The sequence below is a fragment of the Hippopotamus amphibius genome, chromosome 8, assembly GCF_030028045.1.
Source record: "Hippopotamus amphibius kiboko isolate mHipAmp2 chromosome 8, mHipAmp2.hap2, whole genome shotgun sequence".
Classification (NCBI taxonomy): domain Eukaryota; kingdom Metazoa; phylum Chordata; class Mammalia; order Artiodactyla; family Hippopotamidae; genus Hippopotamus; species Hippopotamus amphibius.
Window position 1 is genome coordinate 135,429,358 of NC_080193.1, and position 16,971 is coordinate 135,446,328.

The 16,971-nt window shown below is 42.9% G+C and overlaps 1 protein-coding gene across 4 annotated transcripts in view; it reads right to left on the reverse strand.

Annotated features, from left to right (window-relative positions):
- Positions 1-9,342, reverse strand: part of CD302 (CD302 molecule) — a 28,143-nt gene extending 18,801 nt beyond the window's left edge. The window contains exons 1-2 of one of the 4 annotated variants that reach the window (XM_057745103.1): positions 9,273-9,284; positions 8,398-8,517 (exon numbers count right to left, since the gene is read on the reverse strand). The gene's annotated coding sequence lies outside the window, so the exon portion shown is untranslated. Of the gene's footprint in view, positions 1-3,869; positions 6,884-8,397; positions 9,252-9,272 lie in introns of those variants that run through there. The other 3 variants (XM_057745105.1, XM_057745101.1, XM_057745104.1) reach the window with 3 other exon arrangements.
- Between the last annotated feature and the right edge of the window lie 7,629 nt (positions 9,343-16,971).

Here is a 16,971-nt window from a genome sequence, read left to right on the forward strand (position 1 = left end):
TTGCTTTTCACTCCTTCTTACATTTCTATATTAGTAATTGCAATAATTTTCTGTTTGCCTGAATAAACCCCTTTGATGTTTCTTTAACAGTAGGTCTACTACAAATTCCCTCAATTCTTGATTTTCTGTAAATGTCTTTATACTGCCTTCCTGTTTGAAAGATATTTTTGCAAATACAAAATTCAAGTGGCAGCTTATCTTTCATTGAAGATGTATATAATTTTATTGTTTTGGCTTCCATCATTCCTATTGAGAAATCAGCTGTCAGTCTGATCATTGCTCTTTAATGGCTGCTTTCAAGATTTTCTTTGTCTTTGGCTTTTAGTAGTTTGACAGTGGTATGCCTAGTATATTTTTTAATCCTGCTAATAATGTAATGCAATTATTGAATCTGTGGGTTTATTTTCTCTTTTTTAAAACATTTATTTCTTCCTTTGGCTGTGTTGGGTCCTCGTTGCTGCACGCAGGCTCTCTGTAGTTGGGGTGGCAGGGGCTACTCTTCGTTGCGGTGCATGGGCTTCTCACTGCGGTGGCTCCTCTTGTTGCGGAGCATGGGCTCTTGAGCATGCGGGCTTCAGTAGTCGTGGGACGTGGGCTCAGCAGTTGTGGCTCGTGGGCTTTAGAGCACAGGCTCAGCAGCTGTGGCGTGTGGGCTTAGTTGCTCCATGGCACGTGGGATCTTCCTGGACCAGGGATTGAACCTGTGTCCCCTGCATTGGCAGGCGGATTCTTAACCACTGCACCACCAGGGACGTCCCTGTGGGTTTATTTTCACTGGTCACTTTTGGAAAGTTCTTGGCCATCATCACTTCAAATAATTCTCCTCCTCCATTTTCCTTCTCCCTTTCTGGGACTCAAAATACATATATGCTAGATTTCTCACCATGTTCAATATGTTCACTTTGCTCTTTTCTTTTTTTAATACTTTTGGCTCTCCATATCATAATCTTCCTTCTGGTGTACTAATCTACTCTTCAGTGTTAAGAAATCTGCTTTAAACCCATCTACTGAGTTCATAATGTCAGCTATTTTTCAGTTAAAGAATTTCAACTTGTTTGTATTTTTATAGATTCTGAGTCTCTGGTGAAATTCTCAATATTATAAATATTCTCAAACTTATTACAATTATTTTAAAGTTCATTTTTGAAAATTCTAATTTCTGGGTCACCTGTTGGTCTGTTTTATTTCCCCCACTTTGGCCTGTTTCTTGTTATGCCTGGCAGGAAAAATTGCACGGTATCTGGTATTTGATATTTAAAATAAAAAAACTGCAGAGGCTCCAGATGATGTCATTCTCCCCTAGAAAGGGAGCATGGTAGGAAGCCGGAGTTTGGAAGATTATCTTAATACAATCAAGGGTGGAGTCCACCTGAGGGGGGCGCTACAGCCTTTGTGAGGCACAATATCCATGGATTCCAACCCAAAGCCTGGATATTAGCTCAGGTTCCTCCTCTTTGGGGAAGTAAAAACTCAAATTTTTGTCTCCTAAACACCATGAGAATGCCAAAAACTCTGCTCTGCTTGTAGCTGCTTAAAATTTGGGCAACTCTTCTACAGGGAAAAGTAATACACAAAATATTGGGCTCACATTAACAAGCTGCCTTAGTAGCTCTCTGATGCCTGCAAATACCATTATTACAGAATTGTATCTAGATTTTCTAGTTGTTCTTAGTGGGAGCGTTACTATCCCACTCCACTCTAGCCAGAAGCAGAAGTCCGTCTTTCACACTTTTGAACAAATTATCAATAGCTGCTCTTACCATCATCCATCGAACAATCATTTGCTGAGCAACTCCCACGTCAGATACAGCTGCTAGGGCTAAGGGGTAAGGATAAAAGGATCTAAGGGGAATGGGTCCTACATTTCAAGTGCTCAGTCTGATAGGAGAGTCAGACACACATATACAACAAAGGTATGCGAGGTTACATGCTATAAGATATAGAAGAAAGAGTAAGTAACTGGTAGAGTAAGGAAACATTTCAAAAAGCAGACAATATTGGAGCTGCAAAGTCACAGGATAAATGAGTTTACCAGGTGGAAAAGAAAGAAGAAAAAGAAATCCCAGGCAAAGGGAACACCATAAAAAGCACAATGACAACCATCTAGTAAGGAGTCAAATATCTGTTGCATGGGTGAACGAGGCGGGTCTCTCCCTCCCCCCACTCTTCCCACCAGATGTTTTATGTATTAAGACACATAGAGAAAAAATAAGCAATCATTTCTAGAATGAAACTCAAATTGAAAGTTCACAAGGGCAACCTTTGAGTGAATTGCAAACTTTTGACTTTTTTTTCTTCTATTTTTTTCTGGTTCCCTTTATTGCTTTTTCTTTAGCCTTATGGAATTAAAAAAAAAAAAGGAAATGGAAATGGAAACAGACTCCATTACCACATTTAACGACACCTGAAACACCTTTATGAAGTGAAACACTGGAAGTTCTTGAACCATGGGTTGAGAAATGCTCTCCAGTATTGTTTCCAGTCAAACCTACACACAGGATTTTGTACTGATAACAACTCAAGATTATACAAAAATAATTTTGAAGTACTGTTTAAATGGAATAAAGCATACCTATTGAGTATACAAAAATATAATCAACACCAAGTGAAATTTATAAACGATTTCTTTGTACACTTGTAGTTCTTAAGCTTTATAATTACAATGAACTCTGATCTCCAAACCATCTATATATATTCTTTTTTCAATGGCAGCTCATGTGTTAATTCTCCATGAAGTATCCAACCCTCACTTTCCCATAACCTCTGATCCCTCTGATCTTCTACAGGACTTTCACTATACAACATGTGAGAAGCTTTTCTGGTTATAAAGACTATAAAGACTTGTTCAGGTTACCCCAAATGATAGAGGTTTTTTGCAAAGATATATAGGGTAGTAAGAAATCCGAGGATGCTATCCCAGCAGTCAAATAGGCCTCCTAGGGTTCTTATACCAGGCACCCACCCGCTTGGGTTGCTACCTAGCTCACAGTAGCCAGCCTTTGATTTAGGGATTATCCTTATGTTGATTAGCTGTGGCCTGGACGATGAACACAATACGGCACAAAGCGCGGCTCCACGTGTGAGAACCACAGGCAGTCATTCTTCCTGGAAGAGGGCCTGCGTTACCCTCTGATGACCAGCACACATTCGCGTGCAACAATCAAACCCTGCTCTTCTGTATGGTAGCTACCTGATACTTACCCTGTTTTCCCCATTGGACTGTTAACTGCGTGACAACAGAGATCATGTCTGAAACCTAACTTGTATCCCCAATAATAACTATGATAGAGTGTTATACGTAACACAGCCTGCAGAGACATGCAACAGCGCAGCGTGCTGAGGAAGCACATCCAGCTGTGGAGAAACGTCTGGCTCTGACTACATGACCTCGGGTATGTTACTTAACCTTAACTGTGCTCCAATTTCCCTGTTTGTTAAATGGGGATAATAAAAGTACCTATGTCGGGGGGTTGTTGTGAGAAAGTTGTTTTAGGTGCTAGGGATTCCACAGTGAACAAAAAGGAACAAAAATCCTGCCATCCTGGAGTTTATATTCTAGTTGAGACAGATACAAAAAGGCAAGAGAAACAGGTAAAATAATGTTCGATGCTGTTTTATTTAGATAGTACATTAGCAATCTATTGCTATGTAACAAATTAGCAACTTAAGACAATAAAAACCTTTATTATCTCACACAATTTCTTTGGATCAGGAATTCACAAGCAGCTGCTTAGCTGGGTGATTTGGGTTTGGCATCTCTCATAAAGTTTCAGTCAGGGCCTCATCTATCTGAAAAGTGAACTGGGGCTGAAGGATCAGCCACCAACTGAGCTGGTGCTGGGTGTGGGCAGGAGGCCTCAGTTCCTCACCGTGTGGACTTCTCCACAGGGCAGCTCGAGGGTCCTTACGACATGGCAGGTGGCCTCCCTAAGCGCCAGTGATTCAAATGAGAACAAGGAGGAAGTGCGATGTCTTTTGCAATCCAGCCTTGGGAGTCACTCTCCATTATTCCCACGGTATCCTATTGGTTACACAGGACACAGGTCAGCCCTATTCAGTAAAGAGTATGAACACCAGAAGGCAAGAATCATTAGGGCCATCTTGGAGGCCAGCAACCACAGGTAAGATATGCAAGATCCTAAGTGCAGGGTGGGGGCTGGGATTGAAGTTTTAGAAAGGTGTCCAAGAAAGATCTGATTATAAAGGTGACATGTATAAAAGAGACCTGAAGGAGCTGAAGGAAAAGAGCCAAGTGGTTATCTAGGTCACACAGGCCTCTGAGATGGGAGTGAGTGTGATGATAACTGACTGACAAAGACGCTTGTTGAATAATGAGATAAGCAATACGTGATAAGACCAAAAAATAAAAAACCAAAAATAAAAACAAGAAGCTATAGGCAGAAAAGTGGAAAACCTGTGAACTTCACATCCTTAAAACTTTCAACTGCCTTTGCCTTAGGCTCATTTCAGCATTAGCAATAACTCCAGTTAATGTAGCACTGAACACTTCTTCTCATGCTACCAGAGTGTGTGCCCCAGAAACAAGCTTTAAGCACTACTCAAGAGATACATTTTTATTTTGAGAAGAAGAGTGCTCAAATAGAGGCTGATACCTCCTGTGAGCGAACTTACTGAGGTTCACCCCCTTTCGCAGCAGAAAGGCTAAACTAGTGTTTTGCAACGCTAAGCATCTTTGCCATAATCCCGTTACAATGAAAAACCTGCCTCCCCAAACTACTGCCGTAAGTTTTCACTTACAGGTTTTGCAATGATTTCTAGAAAATATATTTCAATAAATATACTTCTCAAAAAAAAAAAAAAAAAATCCTGCCCACAATGCTCTCTCCAAAGTGCTTTTCTGTTACTCTTGCTTCTTCACAGCTCCTGAAAGATAGGTTGTTATTAGTAATGCATCTAAATGACTCTTCATGGATTGTATAATTTTATAATTCCATTGATTTAATATATGCAGAAATTTAGGAGCCTGATGAAAATTTAAAAAGCTTGTACTTAACTCCAAAAGTTTCCAACTAGATCCTCTGCTTAAAATTATCATGTGCTAAAAGAATAAAATGGTATAGCCACAGGAATAGTATGCATTACCAGTCAGTTCTAATGTAACTCTCTGTTCCCTTGTAATTAATTTTTTAAAGAACCAGGCACAGCATAAGAGGAAGTGATCTTTGGGACATACTGATTCTAAATGTTAATAAAGGAGGCAAGATTGTATTTTTTTTCCTTGTCAATAAGAAGACCTTTGCCCCTCCGCCATTAACATATGAGTCAGTCACTTACCTTCCACAAGGGCAACTGTGGCAGACGCAAAGGAAGAAAGAGGCTCTGGTTATTACCTGTATTAAGCATGGAGGAGGATATGGTGTTCCAGGCCCCTGATGATCCAGAGGGCCTGGGCTGCAAGATTTCCCTTAACTGCAAGGAAATTCAGCCACTTGGACACTCTGTCCCCTCACCACATCACCCAACCTAGCTTCCAAGATGTCCACCACCATCTTCTCCCTTCAAGTCCCTTTTCAGAAAAGCTGTCATGACTTTTATTCATAGAGTGAGGGTGCCAGTGTTTTTCTACATCTTTCTCACTGGGCACTACTGGTCCATTTTCTTATAGATGCAATCTCAAGATGTGTCCTCCAAATCTAAAATAATCTCAAATACTTGATATGTATAATAAAAAATTGTGGACAACCCTGTTGCAAAACTAATTTTCAGCACATAAGCACATTTTTAAAAGCTTCTCAACGATGAAATAAGTCCTTGGAGAATACCTAATTACAATTTCACTTTTTCATTGGAAGAAAAATAAACACTTATTAACATTTAAAATTTTACAATCTGAAATAGTTCCCCTGAAACATCACTGTGCCATCCACAGAGGTCAGAAAAAGTCACATCAATAGATTAAGGTGATGTAATGTTTTGAATTCAATTATGAGATGAGCTCATGCGCAGAAGTAAAAATAATTTGAAAGACATTACAATCCCACTATCCCCCCTACTTTTTAAATCATTCATCTAAATTTTTGTCCTTTTATTATAAATTAGAATAAAGCACAGAGACACATTTTAAAGCAAAACAAAAATCCACAAGACAGTAAAGTTTCTGCTGTTATGGAGCTTCTCTGGTAAGGGGAGTGAAAAACAAGAAGTCAGTGAATAAACAAGATTTATTCTGAGAATTCAATGCTCTGAAGAAGAGAAAACATGGGGACGTGATAGAGAAGGTGGGGTGTTCAGGGAAGGCCTGAGGAGAGGAATGTAAACAGAGATCTGATCTGGGAGGGGGCAGCCATGCCACGGACTGGGGAAGGGGGGGTGGTCTGGGCAGAAGAGCCAGAAGGTGGCTGAGTCCCCCAGAGGTCAGTGTGGATGAACAGAGTGAATGGCAGGATGGGTGGTAAGAGGTGATGTCAGGGAAGAAGGCAGGGGCTTGTAGGCTATGGTAATTCAAAATTAGTAACCTAGATTCAGATCCACGTAATGGCCACAGAATGGGGTTTACTCTAACATGCTGATGTTCTCTTATATTCATGCTGCCCACAGGAAATCACTGACCCAGGAAACATACACCGATCATTTACTACGTACAAAAAGTGCCGTTACAGAAGATCTTTTTAAAAGAGATGCCATGGAACCTTACTCAGGAATTTGAAGAATGTTTCGTTCATTGTGATTTTTCAAGATAACAGCTAAGAACAACATAAGATCATTTACACTAATAAACTCCAAAACAACAGGAAACAATAACAATAATTTCCATTTCAATATTACATTTATACTTTATGTCACATCACAGGAGCTCTTCTGTTAAGATCTTGCCATTCAGCAAATTCCACGATAACCTTGAAAAGCTCTGTCTTGACTTAGTTCAAAGCCAAGTATGATTCCTGCTCTTGTCTGGATAGATTTGTGAAGTGTTACGATACAACAGAGACACAGTTTTTCAGCTCGATGTTATCAACACGTATGGGAATGTGCTCAGTAACCACACACATCCAGCACACACAGCGGCACTCGTGACATTTTCTAATTGCAATAATTACCCTTCATTTCGTGTGAAGGGAACAAAGGGGAAACCAAGATTCACCATGCCTGGAATAGGTGCTGGACACCGAGTTCCCACTGAATATTCATGATAGTCCTATGGGTATTATCTCCATTTTACTGAAATGCAGTGAGTTGGGCCATTCGATCAAGGCCACACAGTCCGTACCTAACTCCAAAGCTCATGCTCCTTCGAAATTAATCCTTAAAAACCTCCTGAGAGAAGCTGATTAATTAACAGCATTAATTTATTCAACAAGCACTTCTTCAGCTCTTGAAAAGTCTATTTAACCATACTGGACTTATAAAAGGAAAAAGAACAAAACTTTCCAACCATAGTTTGGAGACAGGCTGGGACCTTGGACCTGGGACCCTTTGCTGCAGTGCTTGCACCTGTACAAACGGGCGCCTCCAGAAACAGAATACAAAGAAACTACAAGAGACTAAAAATAACTGCACTCGGGGGCACCTGGGGCAAATCATGAGCCACAAGATACAAAAAGATCAAAACCCAACTGGCCGCTTCTGAGCTATCAGGAGCAAAAGTGGGGCACTTCGCCTGATCCCTGCACACAGCACCACCCAGGGGGCGGGCAGCCCACCTGAGCCACCTCTCCAGCCACCCACGAAGACCCCCACCCTCACCCCATTTAAGGGACCAGCCAGCCCCATTTAGGGAGCAAGCAAAGGCACCTGTTACTTGTTCTCCCTCCCTCCCGCTGCAGCAGGAGTCCCATAAAGCCTTGCAGGAATGCCTCATCAATTTCTATTAGGGAGCCCAAGAACCCAAGTGGGTAACAGCCTGTCCTCTATTGCTGATCCAAACAGCTTCTCTGAAGAAGAGAGATATCAAAATCTAGAAACGAACTTTAACAAATATCTGACAAGAAAAATATTTTTTTTACTTAGCCTGACATATGAAGGCATGGCAACCCAGAGGGTGGCTTAACTGGGTGTTTGGATGTTCCTGGCAAACATAATGAGGGCGTGCATAAGGAAGGCTTGGCAGAATCTCTAGTCCAGCCTTGTTTTGGATAAACCTAATGTGCTCAGTCTCAACAGTGTGAAACTCTTGTTTCTGCTCCTCCACAGGCAGCAGATGGCATAACTGGTCATAAATGCTGGTTGACAAAAGGTGTCAGGATAGGAGCTTTGAGTTTGTAAGCAAGTTCTGAGCGGTTTACCCTACTGCTGCCTCCAACAGTGAGATCCTTTAATATGTTCCTGCCTGTCAGCAGGCTTCCAGCAGGCATTTATAAAAGAGCAGTGAAATTCAGGGGCAAGAGAAAAGCCAAACTCTTGCATAATCACTTTATTCAAACCCACGCAAGTACTCACTTGGTCCTTGTTTATTTTGCTCCTTAATTCCTGGAATTGTTCAATCAATAGTGGGTTTGGATGGAAGTCTTTCCCCAGAGTTTTCCCCCATCAACATTTGTGACATGCTTGCAAGAGAAACTTGTTCAAAAAACAAAACACAAAACATATTCAAGAGAAATGTCTATTTTCCTCATTTGGGAAATGACTGACTAATCAAGAATAATTTTTCAGATGTCACTTGCTCAACAGCAGACTGGACTTTTAAATTTAGATTTTCTAAAGCACACGACTGAAGTGGAATCCAAGCCTCGCTTGTTCTCATCCCACTTCCGCTCAGGGGTTATCCGGCTGAACTGTCTCCCTGTTTCGACAACTTGAACACCCACCAACTGGACAAACCGTGCTGAGCGCAAAAGAGGGGCCGCTTCCTCCCCCGCCCCCGCCGCACGGGCCGGGGGAAGTCTCCGCAGCCAGCTTCCCCTCTTCTCCTTTCAGCCCCACATGACCCTGACACTGGGCTCATCCTGTGACTCGGGGTCCTTCCGCTCTCCTGTCAATCAGCCCGCGCGTGGGGACCCCTGCCCGCGAGCGGGGGTCCGCGCGAGGATGTGGACGCGGTGGGAGACGGACGGCGATCTCGGGTCCCCGGCGACCCCCTCCCTGGGGCCGCTCTCTCGGAACCCACCGGACGCGGAGGAGAGGGGGCACGAGCAGACCCCGGGGCGCTCGGGGGCACAGGCGGTGGGCGTGCCGGCGAGCGCCCCGGGCCCGTCGGGACGCAGCCCTCGGCCGCGGCGGGGCGGGAGGGTCTCCGCCGGGCGCGGGCTGGAAGCGGCCGCTCCGGGCCCGGGGTTCCCAGGCCGAGGAGGGGGCGAGGCAGGGGGCCGGCTTACCCGCGGCGGCGGCGGCGGCGGCGGCGGCGAAGCCCAGCAGCGGCAGCAGGAGAGCGGGCGGCGCGGCGCGCGGCATGACGGCGCTGCGGGCCGGGCGCGCGCTGCTCGGAAGTGCGGAGCCGCCGCCCGACGCCTCCCCTCCCCCCGCGGCCCGAGAGCCCCCCCCGCCCCGCGCGGCCTTCCGGCCGGCTCTCCGTGATGCTGCAGACTTTTCCTCTGAGCCGAAATACATTCAGCCTCTCAAAAATCTTGCCCGAGTCGTACAAGGGATTTCCGTACCCCTTCAGCCAGCTTTCCTACATACGAACGTCGTGTGTAACCCCAGGGCCAAGGTCAAAGCCGGCACGTTAACGCGGGTGTAATACTGTGGACTCCTCCACAGCCCTGAGCACGTCACCAGTTGCCCCTCTGATGCCTTTTCGGTTCCACAGTCCCATCCAGAACCCTGCACCGCACGCTCCGGTCACGTCGCCTCGGTCTCTTTACTGTGGGACGGCTCCTGGGCCACGGCCTGTCTCTCACACAGGTGTGGAGAGTGCCGCCGGTCGCTGTGCAGAATGTCCTTTCGTTTCAGTCTGATGTTTCCTCTCGAGGGAAGGGTGGAAGAACAGGATTCGGGTTATGTTTTCGTTTTCGTTTTGTGGTTCGTGGGTTTTTGTTTGGTTTGGGGTTTTTGTTGTTGTGTTTGGTTTGGGTTTGGTTGTTTTGTTTGTTTTTTTGGCAAGAGCACCACAGAAGTGATATGCCCAGTCCAGGAAGACCGTGTCATTGTGTGTCATCACTGGTGATGTTAACTTTGATAACTTGGTTAAAATGGTGTTTGTTCTTTGGACCCAATGGCGGCTAGAAACCTTTTCAAAGGCTCCGCGCTCAGTGGACTGTGGCCCTCAGACAGCTTTCCTCTGTCACCAGCTGCTGGATTAAGGGTCTTTAAACTATGCTTGCAGACCCCTTGGAAGGAGCCAACTCTGATGCATACCTTGATCTTGAACTTCTGGTCTTCAGAACTGTGACACGATAAATTTCTGTTGTTTAAGAAAACAAAAAACAACCATGCTTGTTATTATATGTATAAACTATGCAACTACAGCTCCACTAGGGAGGGCCACTGGAACCAATCAGGGCCATGCAGGCTTCTTGTTCAAACCCTGACATCTGCTCATGTCATTAGCAAAAGAGTGCTGTAAAATTGAGTCTAAAGTCAACAATACAAGCACAAACAACTCACTTTTAAAATGTACGAATGAGTTGAACAGACACTTTGACAAAGAAGATATACAGATGGCAAAAAGCACATGAAAGCACATGCAACATCATATGTCATTAGGAAATTGCAAATTAAAACAATGAGATACCACTACACACCTATCAGAATGGCTTTTAAAATCCAAAACACTGATAACACCCAACCTTGATGAAGGTGAAGAGCAAAAGGAACTCTGAGCCATTGCGGGTAAGAATGTGAAAGGGTGCAGCTACTTTAGAAGGCAGTCTGTAGCTTCTCACAAGACTAAATACGCTCTTTCCATACAATTATTCAGTGATCATGCTCCTTGGTATTTATCCAAACAAGCTGAAAACTTACACACAAGAATTTCCACATAAATATTCATAGTGGCTTTATTCATAACTGCCAAAACCTGGAAGCAACCCAGATGTCCTTCAATAGGTGAATGGATAAAGTGTGGTACATCCTGACAATGGAATATTATTCAGCACTCAAAAGAAATGAGCTATCAAGCCATGAAAAGACATGGAGGAACCTTAAATACATACTTCTAAGTGATAGAAACCAATGTGAAAGGGCTACATACCCTATAATTTCGACTTTATTTTGCAGAAGGTAAAACTGGTGACAGTAAAAAAGATCAGTGGTTGCCAAGGTTTGGGGGCGGGAGGGGGAAGGAAGGCATGAATAGGTGAAACAGAGAAATTTTAGGGCAGTGAAACTTTTCTCTATGATACTGTAATGGTAGATACATATCATGTTATAGCTGTCAAAATCCATACAATATACAACATAAAGATGAATCCTAATGTAAACTATGGATTTTAGTTAATAATAATGTATCCATATTGGATCATCAATTTTACCACATGTACCACACTAAGGCAAGATGCTAATGAGGGAAAGGTGGGGAGAGGTAAGGAGGTATATGGGAACTCTCTATACTTTCTGTTTAATTTTTAACCTGATTGCTCAAAAATTAAAGTCTATCCTAACAAAAAAAGAAAAAAAAAGTCTAACCTTTTCCAATCTTTTCTAACCCTTTCCATGCCTCTGATAGTCCAATTGGAAAAGGAGTGATTGCACCAAGGAAAGCTATCTGACCAAAGGCGTCTATAAGGAGAGTCACAGAATGTTAGAGGTGGTAGGGGCCACCTTCATTTACTGATAAGGAAACTGAGGCCCAAAGAAGGGACATGACTTAGCCATGGGCACACAGAGAATACCAAAAAATGAACCAGAGCCCGGGTCTTCCTCTGGACTCTCCCACCCTCTGCAGGTTCAGTCTCTTTGCCAAAGTATCAAGGTCTTGCTCAATTTATTTCCATCACTGCTCTCAGACTTTCAGTGATGGGTTTGTATACTAAACCCAAACCAAATCTTTCCAAATGTAATACACAATGTGTAAATATTCACACATCTTGATTCTGGACACTTCTGTCCTGCTGACCACACAAGTAAAATGAACAGTTCTATGAAGTCATGTATTTGAAAAAGTTATCTCCACCCCACCTCAGGCACCAAAGTACACGGGTGAGTCAAAAATTATCCGCACTCTGGCAGTAGAATAAATTTTAATTAACTTTTAGAAAAGACAAATACATCATTCTTTGACATAATCTCCTTGCTTTTCAATACTTTATCTGTCAACAAGTTTTCATATTCCCTCATTAAGAAATGTTTTAGGCTGAGCTGTGAGCCACAAATGCACCGCTGTCTTCACTTCATCAGAAGTGAATCTTTGTCCTGGTAGGGCTGCTTTCAGGGGATCAAACAGGCGAAAGGCCAATGAAGCAAGGGAGGATAGGGAGGATGCTTTGACACCTCAAAGTGAAGTTTTTGCAGAGTGCCGACAGTGTGCGCAGAAGCATTGTCATGCAAGATCACAAGGCCCTTGGATAGCAGTCCTCTGCATTTAACCCAAAGTTTAGGCTTCAGCACAAACTTTTTGAAACCTAGGTCCGTCCTGGATTATTTCATAGGCAGAGCCATGGCTGATTTGCAAATGATTTGTCACATAATCCGGTCACTCATTTATTCGACAGAATCATTTCACGTGTACACTCAATGTTGTCATCAGATGTGGATGGGTATCCAGCTCCTTTTTTTGTTTTTTGTAAATTTTATTTATTTATTATTATTTTTTTTATTATTATTATTTTATTTTATTTTTTTGGGGGGTACACCAGGTTCAATCAACTGTTTTTATACACATATCCCCATATTCCCTCCCTTCCTTGACGCCCCCCCCTCGATTCCCCCCCACCCTCCCTGCCCCAGTCCTCTAAGGCATCTTCCATCCTCGAGTTGGACTCCCTTTGTTATACAACAACTTCCCACTGACTATTTTACAGTTGGTAGTATATATATGTCTGTACTACTCTCCCGCTTCTTATTTATTATTTATTTATTGGCTGCATTGGGTCTTCTTTGCTGCGTGCGGGCTTTCTCTAGTTGTGGCTAGTGGGGGCTACACTTTGTTGTGGTGTGCAGGCTTCTCGTTGCAATGGCTTCTCTTGTTGCAGAGCACGGGGCTCTAGGCACACAGGCTTCAGTAGCTGTGGCACATGGGCTTAGTTGCTCCGTGGCATGTGGGATCTGGGGACCAGGGATCAAACCCGTGTCCCCTGCATTGGCGGGCAGATTCTTAACCACTGCGCCACCAGGGAAGTCCATCCGACTCCTTCATGATGGCTAACATTTGTGTGACCTTCCTTGAACTTTTCTATCCATTCGCACATACTTCTTTGCGACAAAACACTTTCTTCATACTGCACACAAAGGCTTTGATAAGTAAGGGCACTAGGTACATCCTCAGACCACAAAAAACAAATCACTGCATGCTGCTCTTCTTTTGTGCAAATCACAAGTGGGGCATCCATTTTTGCTCGCACCGCAGCTACAAATGAACTGATGTAACACGTTCACACCTGCACAGCAGTGACTGGGGAGACAGTAGACTTGAACAAAAAGCACTGATAAGACAGTGTGGGCAACAGAAGTTTTAATATAACCAGAGTGCAGATAATTTTTGACTCACCCTTGTATCAATGTGGATTACTTTGCGTTAAACTAATTTTCAAAAATGGTTAGATTTACAATAGAAGTAGCATCTTAACGAATCAACCCTTAATTTAGGCAAATAACCCATTTCAGCAGTCTTTTATTTTTAAGTCATTTTAACTAAGGGAAGGCGTATTTTCCCCACTGTTAACTCTGGTGCACACTTCCTCATTTTTTATGCTAATATGACAAAACAGACTACTTACCCCCTCTGAATGGAATAATACAGTGTTTCATCAAAATCTCTCACTATGATATCCTGCTTTCCAATCACGCCTCATACTTTCTATTTTTCCATCTCTTTCACTCCAGCTTACTTCCTCTTGGACCTCATTCCAGACCTGAATCCCTTGACTTCATTTTTCCTGGCCTTTTATTTCTCTCTTCTTCACCCAGCCTGGATATCATACCCTCTCTTGTTCCTCTGTTGCAGCCACCTGGCCAACTCTGAATCCTGGGGTCTCTTCCTTTTTTCTCTTTTTAAAATTAAAAAAAGTTTTAAATTTCCAGCTTTATTTAAATATAATTGACATATAACATTGTGTAAATTTAAGGTGCACAATGTGTTGACTTGATACACTTATATATTACAAAATGATTGCCACCATAGCATTCCATCCTGTCACATAACTACCATTTGTTTTTTGTGGTGAGAACATTTCAGATCTACTGTCTTACCAACTTTTAAGTATATTACCCAGTATTGTTAACTATAGTCACCATGCTGGATATTTGACCCTCAGAACTTATTCATCTTATAACTGGAAGTTTGTACCCTTAAACCACATCTCTTTTTCCCTCCACCCTCCCACCCCTGGTAACAAGCATTCTACTCTCTGTTCCTATGAGTTTGGCTCCTTTCAATTCTGTATATGAGTGATATAAATACTTGTCTTTCTTTGTCTGACTTACTTCACTTAGTATAACACCCTGCAGATTCACCCATGTTGTTGCAAATGGCAGAATTTCTTTCTCATGGCTAAACAATATTCCATTGTGTGTGTGTGTGCGTGCGCACGTGTGTGATCACATCTTCTTTATCCATTCACCCACTGATGGATACTTAGGTTGTTTCCCTATCTTGGCTACTGGGAATAATGCTGCAGTGAACTTGGGAGTGCTGTTATCTCTTCAAGATCCTGTTTCCATTTCCTTTGGATATACACCCAGAATTGGGATTGCTGGGTCACATGGTAGTTCTATTTTTAATTTGTTGAGGATGGGGTCTCTTCTTTCTTCTTCTTAGTCTCCTTTCCCTAAATGTTAGTGAAGTAGCTGACGACAGGTAGAGGAAATCTATTAATTCTCCTGATGGTTGTCACTACTAATATATGGCTTTTAACTGTTCTGTCTTGGTCATTCTCATCTCTCTTTCCCCACACAGAATTTTTCAATTTTGTGTTATGCTCGTCAAGCTGAAACCCCATTTGATACTTGTCTTTCTCAGCAGAAGACCTCACCTTCTACTCAATAGGAAAATAGGGGCCATCAGGTGTAGACAAACATTTTCAAATACTTATCCGTTCTCCCCTTCTCTTGCACACAGCTCTTTCTCTTTTGTCCTCAGAAAGGGAGGCAAGCTTCCTCCTATTGCATCCAAACCTAGATCTTCTTTATGTGGGTTTAGAACTGCCGCTCTTATCCCATCCTCTCCAAGATCTTCTCCCATTAATGACTCCCCATCTCTCCCCTGCATCATCAACGTCTCTCTGTCCACTGTTTTCGGTTTTTGATTTGTTTTGTTTTCTTTCCTCTTAGCTTCTAAATCTGTGAATCTCTTTCTCCCCTCCTTCGGGAAAAAATCTTCTTCAACCCTCCTTCTCTCTCTAGCTATGGCCTATCTCTACATACTTCTCAAAATTTCATGTTCTCTATTTGCTAATTTCGCTTTCACTTTTCAGCCCACTCCCATCTGGATTCTGGTGATCTGCATTTCTGTTGGTTAAGATCACCAATGTCTTTCCGATTCCTGAATTTCAGTTTTGTCTCACTTTGCCTCTTTGTTGTTTAGCAATTGGAACAATATTGACTTGACCCTGTGTTGTATTAAGAGGGTATTTGGCCAGGGAACCAAAACCCTAGGACTTCTCAGGACTGACATCAATGCACATAAGGTCCCTGGGGAGGGTCCTGGGCTGGGCATTGCTGAGCTCCCTTTGTCCTGAGATAAGTTAGGCCTAGATAACTTTAGACCAAAACAGAGGGGGCGTCCCCCTAGGCCCAGGAATGGGAAGAACGGGATGAAGAGGAAAAGCTGATGAGGAAGACTAGTGAAGAGGCTGGTGCAGGTAATCTAGGAAGAAAAGAAGGATAAAGGTCTGAATTAAGACAGCTGGCAATGGAGATAACCAGTCCATGGAAGTGTGGGGGGAAACTGACAGAATTGTTGGATTAGAGAGATGAGAGAGAATTTAAGGATGACTTCTGAGTTTCAAGCTTGGGAAACAAGGGGTAAACTGTCTTCATATTAATTCAAGGAGAATATAAGAAGAGCTATTTGGGAGAATAGGAAAAAAGTCTCAAATTCTGCTTGTGATTAAGTTAGCTTGGGAGAAAAAAGAGAAATAGATGTATACTAAATTTGTTGAGATGTAATATTGTGAAAATGTCAATTTAGAATATACAGGAAATCGGAGTTAACTTTGTACAGAGCATGAGGTCTAGTTTAAAAAAAAAAGTCTTTGATACATAGTTAAAATTTGTCTTTTTAGGTAAAAAGTTGTTGAGCTAATAACAATTAGGTCTTTGTTTCTCCAAGAGGGTTTTAGGATTAAATGAACCTAAGAGAAAGGAACCTGAATCTCTGGCTTCCGCTAGATTCAACTCAGCAGTGGTCAGGACTGGGGGTTGCCCACACTGCAGCAGCCTTCAGCAGGGGAGATGGCCTAGATAACGAAACATCTTTCCCTGGGATCAGGGAAGGGAACATGCTTTGAGGGGATAGTCACTGGTATCACTTCTAAATGTGTCCCCTAGTGATCACTAGGTGTATTTGCCTGCTTTTTTAGGCACCTGGTTTTGAAAGATCAATTTTGTCAAACCACATGTGGGGGTTGGATTTGTTAGGAAGACTGTCTTCAGCTCTTCTGAGACATCTGGAACAGGGGAAATAAGGACGGGAACACAATATGGGCAGTTTTGGTCACGTTGAGGATTTTCATGGAGATTGTTCAGGGGGAGTTAGACATGTGAACCTGGAACTAGAGACTTGAACTACCGACTTAGAAGAGGCTGATGAATGCCCTGGAGTGGGAGGTGGTTCACAGGATCTCCTGAGGGGGGGAACAAAGGGGGAGAAGCAAGTGGATCATATGTGGAACCCCCACTGATCCAGTCATTGAAAGAAACGCTGAGTCAGAGGAATCCAAAAAAGGAGCCTAAAATCAAACATTCAGAGACGTAGGGATG